At 33.9% G+C, this 15,597-nt stretch overlaps 1 pseudogene; it reads right to left on the bottom strand.

Moving 5' to 3' along the window:
- Positions 1-15,032: 15,032 nt before the first annotated feature.
- LOC120588411 (uncharacterized) lies at positions 15,033-15,151 on the bottom strand (annotated as a pseudogene).
- Between the last annotated feature and the right edge of the window lie 446 nt (positions 15,152-15,597).

Genomic DNA, 15,597 nt, shown 5'->3' with positions numbered 1-15,597 from the left:
ATTCATTTATTTCTGCTCTAATTTTGATTATTTCTTCTGCTGACTTTAGGCTTCATTTGTTCTTCCTTTTCTAGTTTTTTAAGATGAAGTGTTAGGTTGTTTATTTGAGCTTGTTCTTGTTTTTGGAGATAGGCCTATAATATGAACTTTCCTCTTATGACTGCTTTTGCTGTGTCCCAAAACTTTTGATATGTCGTACTATCATTATCATTCATTTCTGTATATCTCTTGATCTCCCTTTTTATTTCTTCTCTGACCCAGTTATTCTTCAGTGGCATGTTGTTTAAACTCCATGTATTTGTGGTTCTTCCTGCTTTCTTTTTGCAGTTGATCTTTAGTTTCAAAGTATTATGATCAGAGAATATGGTTGGTATGATTTCAACCCACTTATATTTGTTAAGATTATTTCTGTGTCTCAGTATGTGATCAACTCTTGAGAATCGACCATGTGCACTAGAGGGGAATGTATAAGCAGCTGCTTTGGGATGAAAGGCTCTGTAAATGTCAATTATGTCCAGTTAGTCTCATGTGTCATTTAAGGATGTTATTTCCTTATTGATTTTCTGTTTGGATGATCTGTCCATATCTGACAGTGGGGTATTTAGGTCCTCTACTACAATAGTGTTTTAGTCTGTTTCTCCCTTAGTTCTGTTAGTAATTTTTTTACATACTTCGGGGCACCCCGATTAGGAGCATAGATATTAAGAAGTGTTATGCCTTCTTGGTGCATGATTCTCTTTATCATTATGAAGTCTCTCAGTATCTTTCTTTAACTTTTTGATTTTGAAGTCTGTTTCATCCAATATTAGTACTGCTACTCCCACTTTTCTCAGAATGCCATTTGCTTGAAACATCATTTTCCACACTTTCACTTTGAGTCTATATTTGTCTTTGGAGCTGAGATATGTCTCCCGGAGGCAGCATATGGTTGGGGTTTTTTTTTTTTTTTTTTTTTTTTGATCCATTCTGCAACTCTATGCCTTTTTATTGGTGAATTCAGTCCATTAACATTTAGGGTGATTATTGAAATATGAGGTCTTCTTATAACCATTTTATCTTTTGCTTTCCGGTAGCTCGGTGTTTCCATTGCTTTGTTATTCTTGTGTTTCTGTTTTCTTTATTTTGGTTGGCTTTTGTAGGTTTTGCCTCTGGTTCTTCTTGTTTTATGTTATATACTTTAGTTCTGAATCTTCTGTGTGTGGTTACCATTATGAATATGTAAAGGTTAGTTATATATATACTGTCGTCCATTTTCTTCTGCGCATGCCTTATCTCCATTCTCTTTTGTGAATTTGGATCTTTGAATCCTCCCCATTTCAGTCATTGTTGTCTCAATTTGTCTTTATGTTTGCTGAACGTTCATTACTATCTTGTTATAACAATTCTCTTATTATTTAAGCTTATAATGCCCTATTCTTGATAAGGGCTGCACTCCTCTGCACTCCTCTTCTTCTATTTGCCTGATAGTCACCTTATTCTTAATTATGCATTTTATTTTTTGTCATTTTGTTTTAGGTGAGCTGACACCTTTCAGTATTTCCTGTAGTGCAGGCCTCATAGTGGAGAAGTCCCTAAATTTTTATATATCTGGAAAAAATCTTAATTTCTCCTTCATATCTAAAGGAGAGCTTAGCTGGGTACATTATTCTTGGCTAGTATTTCCTTTCACTTAGTAGTTTAAATATTTGATTCCATTCCTTTCTGGCTAACAAGGTTTGCGCTGACAAGTCCGAGGATAATTTAATGAGTTTCCCTTTATATGTTATCGTTTTCTTTTTTTACTGGCTGCCCTGAGAATTCTATCTTTGTCATCGATTTTTGATAATTTTAATACAATGTGTCTTGGTGAAGGCCTTTTTGGGTTGCGGTAATGAGTGTTCTGTTGACTTCTTGAATTCTAAGCTCTAGCTCATTCCTTAGATGTGGGAAATTCTCATCCACTATTTGTCTGAAAATGCTTTCTCATCCCTGCTCCTTTTCCTTGCCTTTGATAATGCCCGTTATTCTTATGTTTCCTTTCCTGATGGTATCAGCTAGTTCTTGAATTTCTTTTTCATTATTTTTCATTCTTCGGTTTCTCTCTTCTTCCTTCTGATTTATTTCTAGATTTATCTTCGATATCACTGATCCTTTCCTCCATTTTTTTGACTCTATTTCCCAAGCTTGTTACTTCATCTCCAGAAGTTCTATTTGGTTCTTTTTAAGGGTTTTGATTTCTTGTTCTGGTCATCTAGGTGTTTTTTCAATTTCTGAAATTGTTTATATGACTCGTTTCAGAATTCACTGAGTGTTTTCAGAAGTATCATCCTGGATTCTCTGTCATTTAAATTGCATATTTCTATGTCTGTAAACTTATTTTCTGGAGTTTTTTCTCTTTCTTTCTAAGATGTTTTGTCACCTCAGTTATTCATGGTGTTTAATGGACTGTTTCTCTGCCTGGGCATTAATGGAAATATATTCTGCTTTTCTTCCAGAAAGAAGAATTATTATATAAAGGTCTCTCTTTAGCCTGCTGCAGAGAAGGCGCTTTTCTTTTGGTTTCCAGTAGGTGGTGTCAAAGCCTCTTGGATCTCTGCTTTATATAGTCTTAATAATATCTTTTTTTTTTTTTTGCTTATAGATGTTTAATCATGCTTACTACCCTCAGTCTCAGTCCCTGTCAGTGTTAGCGACAGTTTTAGTAGTGTTTGTTCAGATTTCCCTGGGGCTCCATTTCGTCTAGGAGGGTATGGGGGGAAGGACCCTCTGGGTTGGGGAATGAGTGCTGTGGCTCAGCCTCAGTTTTGCAACTGCAGCTTGTAAATATCAACTGTTATTTTTCTGTGGTCCCGTCCAGCTTGTCTGTTTTCTGCCCTGGTGACTGGGCCCTGCTGCCTGCTACAAGGAGCTCACAGCTTTCCCAGGCAGGCTGTTCAGGAAGCTCGCTGCTCCTTTTCCCCACCCCTCTTCTTACAGATAGTTCTGGAGGATTCCAGAGGCAGTTTCTTTATTTCTCCCAGACCCCTGCCTGACACCTGGGGTTCTGACCTGTGGTGTGCAGTTTGGGTGTTTTTTGTTTGTTTGTTTGTTTGATTTTAGTTTTAGATGTTCAGCTTATTGTTGTTTTAAGGGGAGAGATCTGGGGATGTCTCTCACTCCACCATGTGCCCAAAGATCGAGATTTTTTTAAAAAAATATATAGATTCAGTGGATGATTAACATCATCTACTTGAAAAAATTCTAGTCCTAAAGTTGCTACCACCATGCACTATGGCACCTTTAGGCTCTTGATCACCAATTTTTTTCTCTATCTTTGAGAAGTAGTGGGGTAGTCATAAATTCAAGTGTATGTCTTGATTAGCCTCAGTTTTCTTCAAAGGATGAAAAATCAATCTCTAGTTCGTTGATTATTAATGTTTATGGCTTCTCCCTTCTCTAAGAACATCAATCATCTCCACTCTTAACAAAATGTACATACAAGACATTTATTAAAACATTATTTAGTATCTCAAAATGTGAAACAATAAAAATGTCCAATAAGTATTTTATTAAGAATAATAATATCATGTTTACAATCTATTGCAAAATAAATATTCAAATGTTAAATATAGCTAAAGTATCTAATGGATTGTTTCTAATTAGATATGGCTGATTATTAAAATTTTAATTTAATTTAATTTTTTAAATTTTCATAATTTCATCTTCTGTAGCCTATATTTTTTTGTGAAGTGAGAATGTATTACTTATATGCTAGGTATGTTCTAATAGTATGAAGAATTCTCAAGTTTTTTGATAAGGCTTTGCATGCTTTACTGCCTAACTGTTAACAAAATTAAGCTACAAAATTATATTCATGGAAGAAGCCTTAGAAGTTCATCCATTTCTCGAAACATATTTTTTTATTTTGGATCACCTGCTTAACTGTCAACATAGTTTTGGCCACATATTGAATGGTCTTTGCTATACTATTCTTGGTATTATACACTTGGTATTATACACTATATGAGAAGAATGCACATTCGACGTTTTTGACGTGGTTTAAAAATTTTTATATAAGTAGTTTGAATAACACCAGCTTAAATTATTATTTTATAGATAATTCAGAGACAACTTAAGAAAAAGACTAACATGCTTATTATTGTTTTTAAGTTGTGAAGGTATGTGGGACAAAAATCTGTGCTTCATTCTGTTTTCTCATAAGCAGCACTGGAGAAATTTATGACAGTTCCCAATACCTAGGCTTTCTTGAGCTCTTGGTATATTTTCATATCTTAGATATACTGATGTTGCTTATTTCTTGGTTTTGCATTTATTTTTGTTCTTTGCTTACCAGGAATTTTATAGTCAAATATCTTGCCCATTTCTAGAACTCTGCAGGGCGTGATGGCACTTCATTTGGAGATACTTACTTCATCTCTTGCTTTATCTTATTTCCCCTAGTCTTATTTTTTCCTCACCAAAATGTTTACAAATTATTTTAAATTCTGTTTTACCTATATTGTAAACTACCTTAAATCTTTTTAGAATGAGTCATATTATAAACAAATAGAAAAGAGAACAAATTAGCCAATCAAATGAATCTTCCTAAAATTGTTTATAGTGTCTAAATTCCCCTCTGATATATTTTGACATTTTTGTAAAAAGAAAATAAAAATAGCTAATTAATAAAATAAAAATATTATGCTTTTATCCTTAAATATCATAAATTTGTTCCTTAATATAGTCCAATTGTTTTTAAAGTAGTTTATATCTTACTGTAGAGCACACATATCATGTTCTAAAGATTAGCAATATACAGTTAACTGAGATGTTGGTTTCTCTATAAAATCATTATTTTTATCCTTATCTGAGTTTCTGAAATAAGAGGATTTAATTGGCTGGAGTCAGATTTTCACAGAGATATTATATGCCAATTGTTTAATTTGCCCTAAGAATCACTGTCACGTCTAATAGTTGTCTAAAAATTTCCATGTTATATGGCAATTGAATAATTTAGAAGAATCTCTTCTTTATCTTCATTATTGTTTTTGGAATCTATAAATTTGATCATATATAATGTTCCATAACTATAAATACAGATGAAAGAAGCTATATGAGAAGAATGCACATTCGACTTTTTTTGATGTGGTTTAAAAATTTTTATATAAGTAGTTTGAATAACACCAGCTTAAATTATTATTTTATAGATAATTCAATAAGCATATTTTACTTAAATTTGACCTGTTTCTTAATATAACAACTATTAATTTATTGTCACTCTAATGCATTAGCAAGTCTATTAAAGATGAACAAATATTTCTTCTTCATAAAGAATATAAAAATAAACTATTTAGTAATGTCAGGATAATTAACAGCTATCAAAGAATAAAGGAATTATAATTTTAGAGTCCTAAAAAAGTCATTTCAGGAATAAAACACTCCAAGATTTATCAACATTTAAAAATCTTTTCTCTATTATCTCACTGTCTCAATGTATTTTTCTTCCCATGTATCACATTTCATTTAGTGCTTTAGAATGGTCTAGAAGGAACAAAACATGCATGTCTCATTTAAATAATAATTTCTTCTTCTTTTTCCCATTTTTTTCTTCAAATAACTTTCAAGTGAGAGGGATTTACTAAACCATACTATTCAGTTCTTCAGAAGAACATGAGAATTTCTGAGTAGATCAAATCTGTCCTTCTAGAGTTTATGTGAATTCTAGAGTCCAGTCTGAACTTAAAGGAAAACACATTCCTTTGATAAGTCTCCTCTCATATAGGCTTGAAGTGAGAATTCAGATGTGTGGTACATTAGATTTACACGACACCCTGTTACCAACATCTCCAAACCAGAAGTGAATCTAAATATGTCATGCATTTATAAGCACTCTCTTAAAGTTTATCTAGCTGAGGTTCAGTGGATAAACTTTTTAAAAATGGGAGCATCTTAATACGGAAAAAATACCTGTTTTTAAGATGAAAGCTAACAGCTATAGATACTGGTCTTGATCTAGACAATGTGGCTCACTTCCTGTCCTCCAGCGGTATTTAGGAGAAGTTTTTAATTTAATGTTCTTCCTTTTTTTTTTGAAATAAATCAGCATCAAATCTGAAAAAATAAAAACATTAATTTGACTGATTTGACTGTAACTTACTTCCCTCATTCCAAAGAACCATAATAATCAAGGAAGCTCCCATAATATGAAAATAAAAGACAAATTTAGAAACTACATTAAACTTAATTGCTACATATACTTTGCAATTATTCATTATTTGAGTGAATTTTGGCATCAATTAGAAAGTATAATGAAAGAATCTTTCATTTTATGTTAATCTTGGAACATAATGGAATAACATAAATATTTTTAAAATAACTGTTATTGGTGTTATAAGCATGAATTTTCTAATATGAAAAACTTAATTTATTATCAACAACCGAATATGTCTGACTATATGTAATAACAAATAAGAAATGATGATAAGGTATAGCACTAGCTGGAAAGTCATATGCCCAAGTCATGATCAGAGGAATATGAAGTTATTTAACTTGATACCCTTTTGGATCATAATAGTGGGTATAGTTTTTTTTTTTTAAGAGTGGGAGAACCCTCTCTTCCAAGTATGTAATTTTCTCTCAGTGGAATCAGTTAACAAAATCTCCCACACTGAAGGCCTCATAGAAGGAAAAGAGTGCTCATATATAAGCATAAAAATATTTACCTCATTATGTACTGGACTATAACATGTCTGGCATTTAGTAAAAATTACAAGGCATACAAAAAAGCAAGAAAAAAAGTCTAATGATAGAAAATAAATAATCAGAACCAGAGTCAGTTGTTACATAGATGTTGACCTCTCAAGGAATTTAAATAATTTTGATTTAAAAACAGATGCTAGTGGTAAAATAGACATGCAAGACCACACAAGTAATTTTAACACAGAGATGGAAACTATAAGGAAAAATCAAATGAAAATGCTAGAAATCAAAAGTTCGCTAAGGGAGAAAAAGGAAGAATTTGATTGCCTCATCAGTAGACTAAACACAGCCTAAGAAAAAGTCAGAGAAGGTAAAAATGTGTCTCTTTCCTCTTTCCTCTTTCCTTTTTTCTTACTTTCTTTCCTTCCTTCCTTTCTTCCTTTCTTCCTTCACTTAGCCATTCAAACAATGATTATTGAGTAGTATTATAGGCTCTAGAGGATATGAGAAATGCAACACAGTAGATAAAAACTAATTTGGGGACAAAATTAAAATAAGGACTTTGAGATTTAAATCTCCATGATATTATGTTTTTGTGAATAAAGAAGTTGAAAAGCTGCATGTAAACTTAATTAACTCCCAATTTTAGACTGTTACACTACAAATTGGTATTATTAAGTCCATTATTTTTTGTTTCAACAGGATGAAAAAAAAAACTGTGAATTATGCTTGACAGTTAGAAAGAATGGACATGAACAATAAATACAAAAGTGGCCTTCCTTTATTATAACAATCTCGTACTCTACACACAGTGGTGATTTTAGATGGACCAGAACATGTCTTTTTATTTTATAATAATGGAAATAGGATATCTTTTCTTCTTTTACAGCTTTGTTCTTAGAAATGTTAAAGTGTTTAATTTAAAAGAGAAATTCTAAACAAAAATATACAGCAATATTCTTGTATATTGTTATTGCCGTAAGTGTGCTACCTATAGTCAGATTTTTGTGATATGTTTTTCTACTTTAATATTTAAAAAATCTCTTCCAATACAGGAAAATCTTTAACCATCCATTAATACCAATGTGATAAACTTAAATCTGAAGATCTTTGAAAATTCTTGAAAATTATTTACTGATTGCAAAGAGGAGCTATGACAAATATTATGTTCAAGTATAATTTACTGTAATAAAATATTAGGTCTGAAATACATGGAATAACCTGAGAATTCATCTAAATACCAGATAATGTTTTGATTACTGGTTTAAGTAAAGCTCTACTTATACATTGTTCCTCATATTGCTTACATTTTAATTTGGGAAGCCAACAAATATATAGAGATACTGAGGAGTCAATTGGGAATATCTGTCTAAATTTGGGGGACAGCAATTGAGAATGAATCTAGAGAATTAGGAACTGATTTTAATCAGCTGGTTGTATGTAGCAGTTAAAATGGTTAAACTGGATAAGATCATATAGAGAAAATGTGTAGAGTTAGAAAAGAAGTGACTGAAGTCAGACACCTAGAGAATATCAATATTTGTGTAGAAGAAAGAAAAGGAGTCCATTCAACATACCAAGAAAAAATAGCTACAGAAAGAGAATCAGATTACTAGAAAGTAAGTCTTAATCAGTAGTTCCAAATAAATTGGTACCCCTGGGGCAACTTATTATTTTTCTACTACAATTTCTCATCTTCAAGGTATAATATTAAGAGTGATTAGTAAGTAATATAATGGTAATAATAATAGTTGAAGGTTAAGAGACATATAAATTACCCTGCACATAACAGCTCACTCAGTTTTAGATACTATAATCATTGTTATGACTTTTGCTACAGAGAACATTATTAAAAATAATAGATTACAGAAGAAAAATTTAAAAACATGAAAAGAGCTATTAGCTTTGAACTAGAGGAAAGTCACCATATCCCTGGAGACTTAAAGGAGACAAAGTTATGTTCAGATTTATTAAGTTATTAAAGTGTCATAATAGGGAAATAGATAGTATTTAGGCTTGATGGACTCAATATTGTCTCTGAAGTAGAAAGGGAAATTGATATTATTTGGAAGCTTCGAGAGAGTTAAGTAAGTTGGCTAACTCTAATGTCAACAAGACACAGTTTGATAAGAGGTCTTCAGTGACCAAAGAAGTTCAGAAAACAAACTTACTTTAGGATCCAGCTGATTGGAAGGAGTGGCAGTAGAAATCAAATTCGTGGTGGGGTGTTTTTCAGGTAGGACTAAGAGAAACAAAGAGTTATATCAGCTATCAAGATAATATTTTAAAAAGTCAAGGATAAAGTCTGGGCTGTGTAAGTAAGAGACTGAGACTACTAGGGAATAAAGAGAATGGAATATAATCGGAGTGTTGAAGGGTGCGGTGTTCTATAAAAACAAAGAAAAATTCTTAGCTTCTACCTGTTCCACCTTTCAAAATATATGTCATGGTTACGTCCTTTTGAAAAACCTTGGTTTCTGTTACTGGCAAGATGGCGGAGTAGGTAAACACCGTACTCATTTATTCCCACAACCACATCAAAATTACAACTAAATTACAGAACAGACATCATGGAGAAACACTTGAAGTCTAGCTGAACAAAAGTCCTATAATTAAGGATATACAGAAAGTAAAGTGTAGACTGGTAGGAGGGGCGGAGAAGTGAAGAGCCTGGCTCTACACCTATGTGTGGTGGTTAAAAATCAGAAAGGATATTTCAACTGTAAAGCTCCCCCCTGAGAAGTGAGGGGTCCCAGCCTCATACAAGACTCCCCAGCCTGGTATTCCAGTGCTTAGTAGAGAAGTCCATACAACTTCTGGCTGTGAAAACCAGCAGAGATTGTAGCTGAATGAGACAGAGGCTGTGGGAGTCTCAGGAATTCCTCTTAAAGGGTCTGCACATGCACTTACTCACTGATAGGGTATGAGTTCCAGCTCTAGTGCAGCAGCTCACAAGGTGCCAGCAACATATGGGGATGAACTGAATTTTTTGGCTTCAGGATGAGGGCTAGACAGGCAGTTTTCTCCCATATAGAAGTGCTGGCAGAAGCCACTGTCCCAACATTAAGCCCTCTCCTCACCCAGCCTGCACACAGATGTGGGCTAACATTGTTTGACCCACACTGGTCATTCCCTGAGACCTCACCCCGCCCAATTTGAGGGCCCACCCAAGCTACTTCCAGTGGCTTTTCCATACAAACAGCCTGTCTTGGCTCATGCTATAGACGTTCCTAAAATCTAACAGAGGTTCACAAACCCCAAATAAGATGTTGGCCTTGGTGTGTCCCATAGCCCTTGCTAAACAGCCTCAAACCTGGGACTAGTGGCTGTTGGCATCAGTTCACAGCTTAGCCTCTCCCAGGCCCCTCCAGCAAAGCACAAGTGGCTACTGTCTGTAGATCACTTTGTAGATTATACTAAGTGGACCCAGGCAGGGCACAGGCAGCAGCTTACCTTGGCCTGCACCAAAGCACCTCCCAATAGGCCCTTGAACCAACACACCCAGTGGCCAGATTCAGACCACATCAGAGTACCGCCCAACCATGTCTACAAATGACATACCCAAAAGGCAGATGGAGCAGGCACCAGAGGCCTGCTAAAGCAAATCCTAGTCCATAGGGTCAACTCCTGTATAATAGCACTATAGTCAGAGCCCAGTTCTCACAACCAATCAGCCTGAGGGTCAGTCCCTCCCATTGATGTGCAAAGAGCAACCAAGGCTCAACTACAACAAGAGGGCACACACAATCCATACAAAGGACACACCTGAAGCACTCAGCTGTGGTGACCAGGGAGACTGTACCACTGGGCTCCCCAGGACATCTACTAGATAAGGTCTTTCTGCTAAGACTGAGAGACATAGCAGCCCTACCTAATACATAGAAACAAATATGAGGAGGCAGCCAAAATGAGGAGACAAAGAAACATTACCTAAATAGCAAAATTGAACAAAGCTCCAGAAAAAGAACTAAACAAAACACAAGCCATAGGAAACACAAAAATGGAGACAGAAAACATAAAAAAGAACCAGTCAGAAATGAAGAATACAATAACTGAAATGAAGAATACATTAGAGGAATCAACAACAGATTATATGAAGCAGAGGATTGAATCGGATTTGGAAGGAAAGGTAGCAGAAAACACCTAATCAGAATAGCAAAATAAATGAATGAATGAATGAATGAAAGTGAGGATAGTTTAAGGCACTCCTGAGACAACATCTAATTTACCAACATTTGCATCTTAGGGGTACAAGAAGGAGAAGAGAGAAAGCAAGGAATTGAAAACCTATTTGAAGAAATAATGACAGATAACTTTCTAACCTAGCAAAGGAAATAGACATACTATCTCAGGAAGCACCAATAGTCCCAAACAAGATGAACCCTAAGAGGCCCACACCAAGGTATATATCATCATTAAAATGCCAAAGGTTAAAGACAAAGAGAGAATTTTAAAACCGGCAAGAGAAAAACAATTAATTATCTTCAAGGGAGCTCCCATAGCCTGTCAGCTATTTTCTCAACAGAAACTTTGCAGGCCAGAAGGGATTGGCAGAAAATGTTCAAAGTGATGAAAAGCAAGTACCTACCACCAAAATTACTTGATTCAGCAAAGCTATCATTTAGAATTGAAGGGCAGAAAAAGAGCTCCCAGACACAAAAAAAAAACTAAAGGAGTTCATCACTACCAAACCAGTATTACAAGAAATGTTAAAGGGACTTCTTAAAGAGGAAGAAGAAAAGGAAGGAGATGGAAAAGGAGAAGTATAAAATATATAAATAGTAAAATGTCAATAACTATATATCTATCAACAGTTACTTTAAATGTAAATGGATTAAATGTTCCAATCAAAGAACTTAAGGTGGCTGAATGGATAAGAAAACAAGGCCCCTACATATGCTGCCTGCAAGAAACTCACTTAAGATTGAAATACACACATACTGAAAGTAAATGCGTGTGAAAAAGATATTTCATGTGAATGGAAATGAAAAAAAAAAAGCTGGTGTAGAAATACTTATATCAGACAAAACCGACTTTAAAAAAAGAGAGAAGGACCAGTAATCCTACTTTTCTGAAGGAAAACCTAAAACACTACTTCGAAAAGACATATGTATCCATATGTTCACTGCAACATTATTTACAATAGCCAAGATATGGAAGCAACCTAAGTGTCCATCAATAGAAGAATGGAAAAATAAAAAGTGATACATATGTAGAATGAAATATTACTCAGTAATAAAAAAGAATAAAATCTTGCCATCTGCAACAATATAGATGAACCAAGAGGGTATTATGCTAAGTGAAATCATACAAAGAAATACATGATTTTACTTATATGTGGAATCTAAAAAACAAATGAACAAGCGAAACAGAAACAAACTCATAGATATAGAGAACATTTTGATGATTGCCAGATGGGAAGGAATTTGTAGGGGTGGATGAAATAGGTAAAGGGATTAAGAAGTACAAATTGGCAGCTACAAAATAGTCACAGGGATGTAAAGTACAGCACAAGGAATATAGTCCATAATATTATAATAACTGTGTATGGTGTCAGATGGGTACTAGATTTATTGTGGTATCACTTTGTAAGTTATAGAAATGTCTAATCACTATATTGTATACCTGAAAGTAATATAATAATGCACATCAACTCTAATTAAAAAATAAAAAATAATTAAAAAAAAAAGAAAACCCCTTTAATGTTTAGCCATGAATGAGAAAGAAAGTGAGGAATTAAAAGAATAGAATACAATAGAAAGATTAAAGGACTGGAGCATTCTATGAAGTCAAAAAACAAATTTCCAATTTTCAAACCTTTTCACGTATCATATGTTGTCATTCCCTTGTGACTGCCCCTGCGATATCTTCTCATCACAACCAAATTAACATAAATTTCTAAGCTCAAATAACCTTCATCTTTATTCTTTCCTCCCTGATCCATTTGTCTTTGACTTTCCCCATCCCTCTATCTTCTCTGGATTAGTTCACTCTCTTAGTTTTTTCTTATAACCTACACATACTTCCACTTATTTGCATTTACGATTTCTTCATCTGTTGATGCCATCAATTAGGGCCTTGGAAGGTTTAGGTTCTTGTAAGGGTTCAGAACATGTCACTCCAAGATTTGCCCCTGTGGTATGTGGATTATTTTGAGCTAAAGGCAACTGAGACCCTTTGGGCTCAAGAGAAATATCTGCTTCCCCGCTTAACTATCCAGAAGAATTTAAATCAGGAGCCTGGCCCACAATAAGAGTTAAAACCAGAAACGACTTTTTACCTATTTATATGGTAGGGCAAACTAATAATTACAGAATAATTTCTCCCTGAAATTACCTTCTGAAGTCCCAAGGTGCCTTACCTCATTTTTAGCTCGGAATGTTTTATATACCTCAATTTCCCTTTCTGTCTCTGAAACTCTTATGTATATGGGGTTCCCATACATTTGTATGTAATTAAATTTTGTTATATTCTCTTCCTAATCTGTCTCATGTCTATTCGATCATTAGACCAGTCGAAAGAATCTTAAGGGTAGAGGAAAGTTTCTTCCTCCTCTGCATTCTCAATTCTTTACTTCCTACTGTAGTGTGACAAATGTGAACTGAGAGAGGTAAATTGAGGGCTCTGGTGAAGATCTGGGATTAAGGTTGTGACAAATTATGAGCATGAATAAATCAGAGAGATGGTAGAATGATGACTAAATGTACTGTGAACCCAGCTTTGGTTGGAGAATATAATTTATAGTGTTCAAGGTTATCCATTATGAGAAATAAAATGAAGTACTCAAAACATATAGTTATTTTGTTGGTACCTAAACTGGTTTAAAATGATTAAAGTTCTGTTTATATTGTCATTGATAGCCTGAACAATGGAAATGATTACACGCCAAAGAATGCATTTGAAATTTTATTTTTTGAGGAAAAGAAATGTGGTTTTATAACCAGGAAAGAGTGGTGAAAACATCTTAAATAATTATCAGCCCAGTTAGTATGAAACCACAATTCAGACCCAGCATATTCAACGTGAGCTAACAGGAAGAGTATAAACAATTCAGGAAATATTCTGCAGTCTTCTGCTGGCTCAATATGTATTAGATAGGCCTTCTTAATAGGCCTATCCCAACATGTTGGTAGTATGAAGTAACATGGTAGATAAGAAACTGAAGAAAGATTTTCCAGACAAACCTGAAAGGAAAAAGACAATACTGTATTATCTATTAAAATTATACAATACTCTGCCTCTTATGCACAGTTTTGTTTTCTGCTGTTTTAGTTACCCATGGTTAACTGTGGTCAGAAAATATTAAATAAAAAATTCCAGAAATAGCGTGATAAAATCTCATGCTGTCCCACTACGCCTGCCCCAGGATGTGGATCATCCCTTTGTCCAAAGTGTCCATGCTCCATATGCTACCCAACTTAGTAGCTTTCTCGGTTATCAGATCAATTTTAGTGGTCACGGTGCTTGTGTTCAAGTAATCCCTTATAGTAGTCTAGTGCTACAATTCCTGTGTCATTCACCTCACTTCATTACATCTTGTAGGCACTGTGTTATTGCACCTCATCACAAGAAGAGTGAGTACAAGAAGATATTTGAAGAGAGAGATAGATTTTCATATAACATTCATTACAGTATACTGTTATAATTCTTTTATTTTATTATTATTGTTAATCTCATATTGTGCCTAATTTATAAGTTAAACTTTATTGTATGTATGTACAGGAAAAACATAGTCTATATAGGCTTTGGTGCTATCTGTGGTTTCAGGCATCTACTTGTGGTCTTGGAACATATCCCCCATGGATAAGGAGGACTTCTGTATTCCCAAAATAATGTATGTTTGTATGCAGAACACACACACTCATTCATATAGTTTGGTAGATTATATTTTATAACTATTATTAGTTTATATTCTCCAGTGCCTAACATGATACATAGCGTATAGTAAGATTTTAATAACTACTTGTTGTACAATTAATGAGTGAGTGAAAATTAATAGCCAGGTTCTTCAGTCTAGCATAAAAAGTAATATTTGTTTATTTAATATTGTTAAATATTTACTATTTCAGTCAATTTTGAAGGAACATTTAACTATTCTTATTTTCCAAATAGTTTATTTGACATAAAATATTACTGCTTTCTACATTTTAAACCTTTTGATCTAATTGAAATCTAGATTTTATTAAAATAATTTTATTATGAAAAATGACTGGGCTGATAATGTAAGAAATCACTTAAAATTATTTAATTCTTCAAAATCTATTACACATTTTTTAGTTTCTATTTCTATTTCAATTCAGTATCTTTTGCCTATGTTTTTCCCTGTCGTTGCTTTGCTTAGTCTATTTCTAATTTTCTTTTCTTTTCTTTTTTAATGCTTATAGTACCCGGTATTCCTAGGTGGTCTCCCATCCAAGTACTAACCAGGCCTGACCCTGCTTAGCTTCCAAGATCAGACAAGATTGGGCACATTCAGGGTGGTATGGCTATAGACTATTTCTAATTTTTTATAAGGACTTAGTTTAGGACTTAATGCTGATGCGTCACTTGACTTTTTTGTTCTACCATATCCTTCTCATGCTTCTAACTTAGCATTTAGCCCATTGTATTGCCATTTCTGTGTCCTTGTCTAGAACAGAGCTTAATGAGGGTGAGTTTAGTATCTTATTTCTCTCTTTCACATCTCTCACATTATGGGACACATGATCAGGTGTTTTTTTTTTTTTTTTTTTTTAATGCCTGTAGCATTTGGTATTCCTAGGTGGTCTCCCATTCAAGTACTAACCAGGTCTGACCCTGCTTAGCTTCTCAGATGAGATCAGATGAGATAGGGCACGTTCAGGATGGCATGACTGTATATCATGATCAGCTTTTTAAAAATGTAGAACAAATATACGAATAATGATAGCAAAGGGAATGTTGCTATTTATAAAAAAAGAC

This window comes from Pteropus medius, unplaced genomic scaffold (genome assembly GCF_902729225.1).
Source record: "Pteropus medius unplaced genomic scaffold, Ma_sr-lr_union100, whole genome shotgun sequence".
Classification (NCBI taxonomy): Eukaryota; Metazoa; Chordata; class Mammalia; order Chiroptera; family Pteropodidae; genus Pteropus; species Pteropus medius.
Note: the sequence above shows the minus strand (reverse complement) of the source record. Positions and strands in the feature narration are given on the sequence as shown.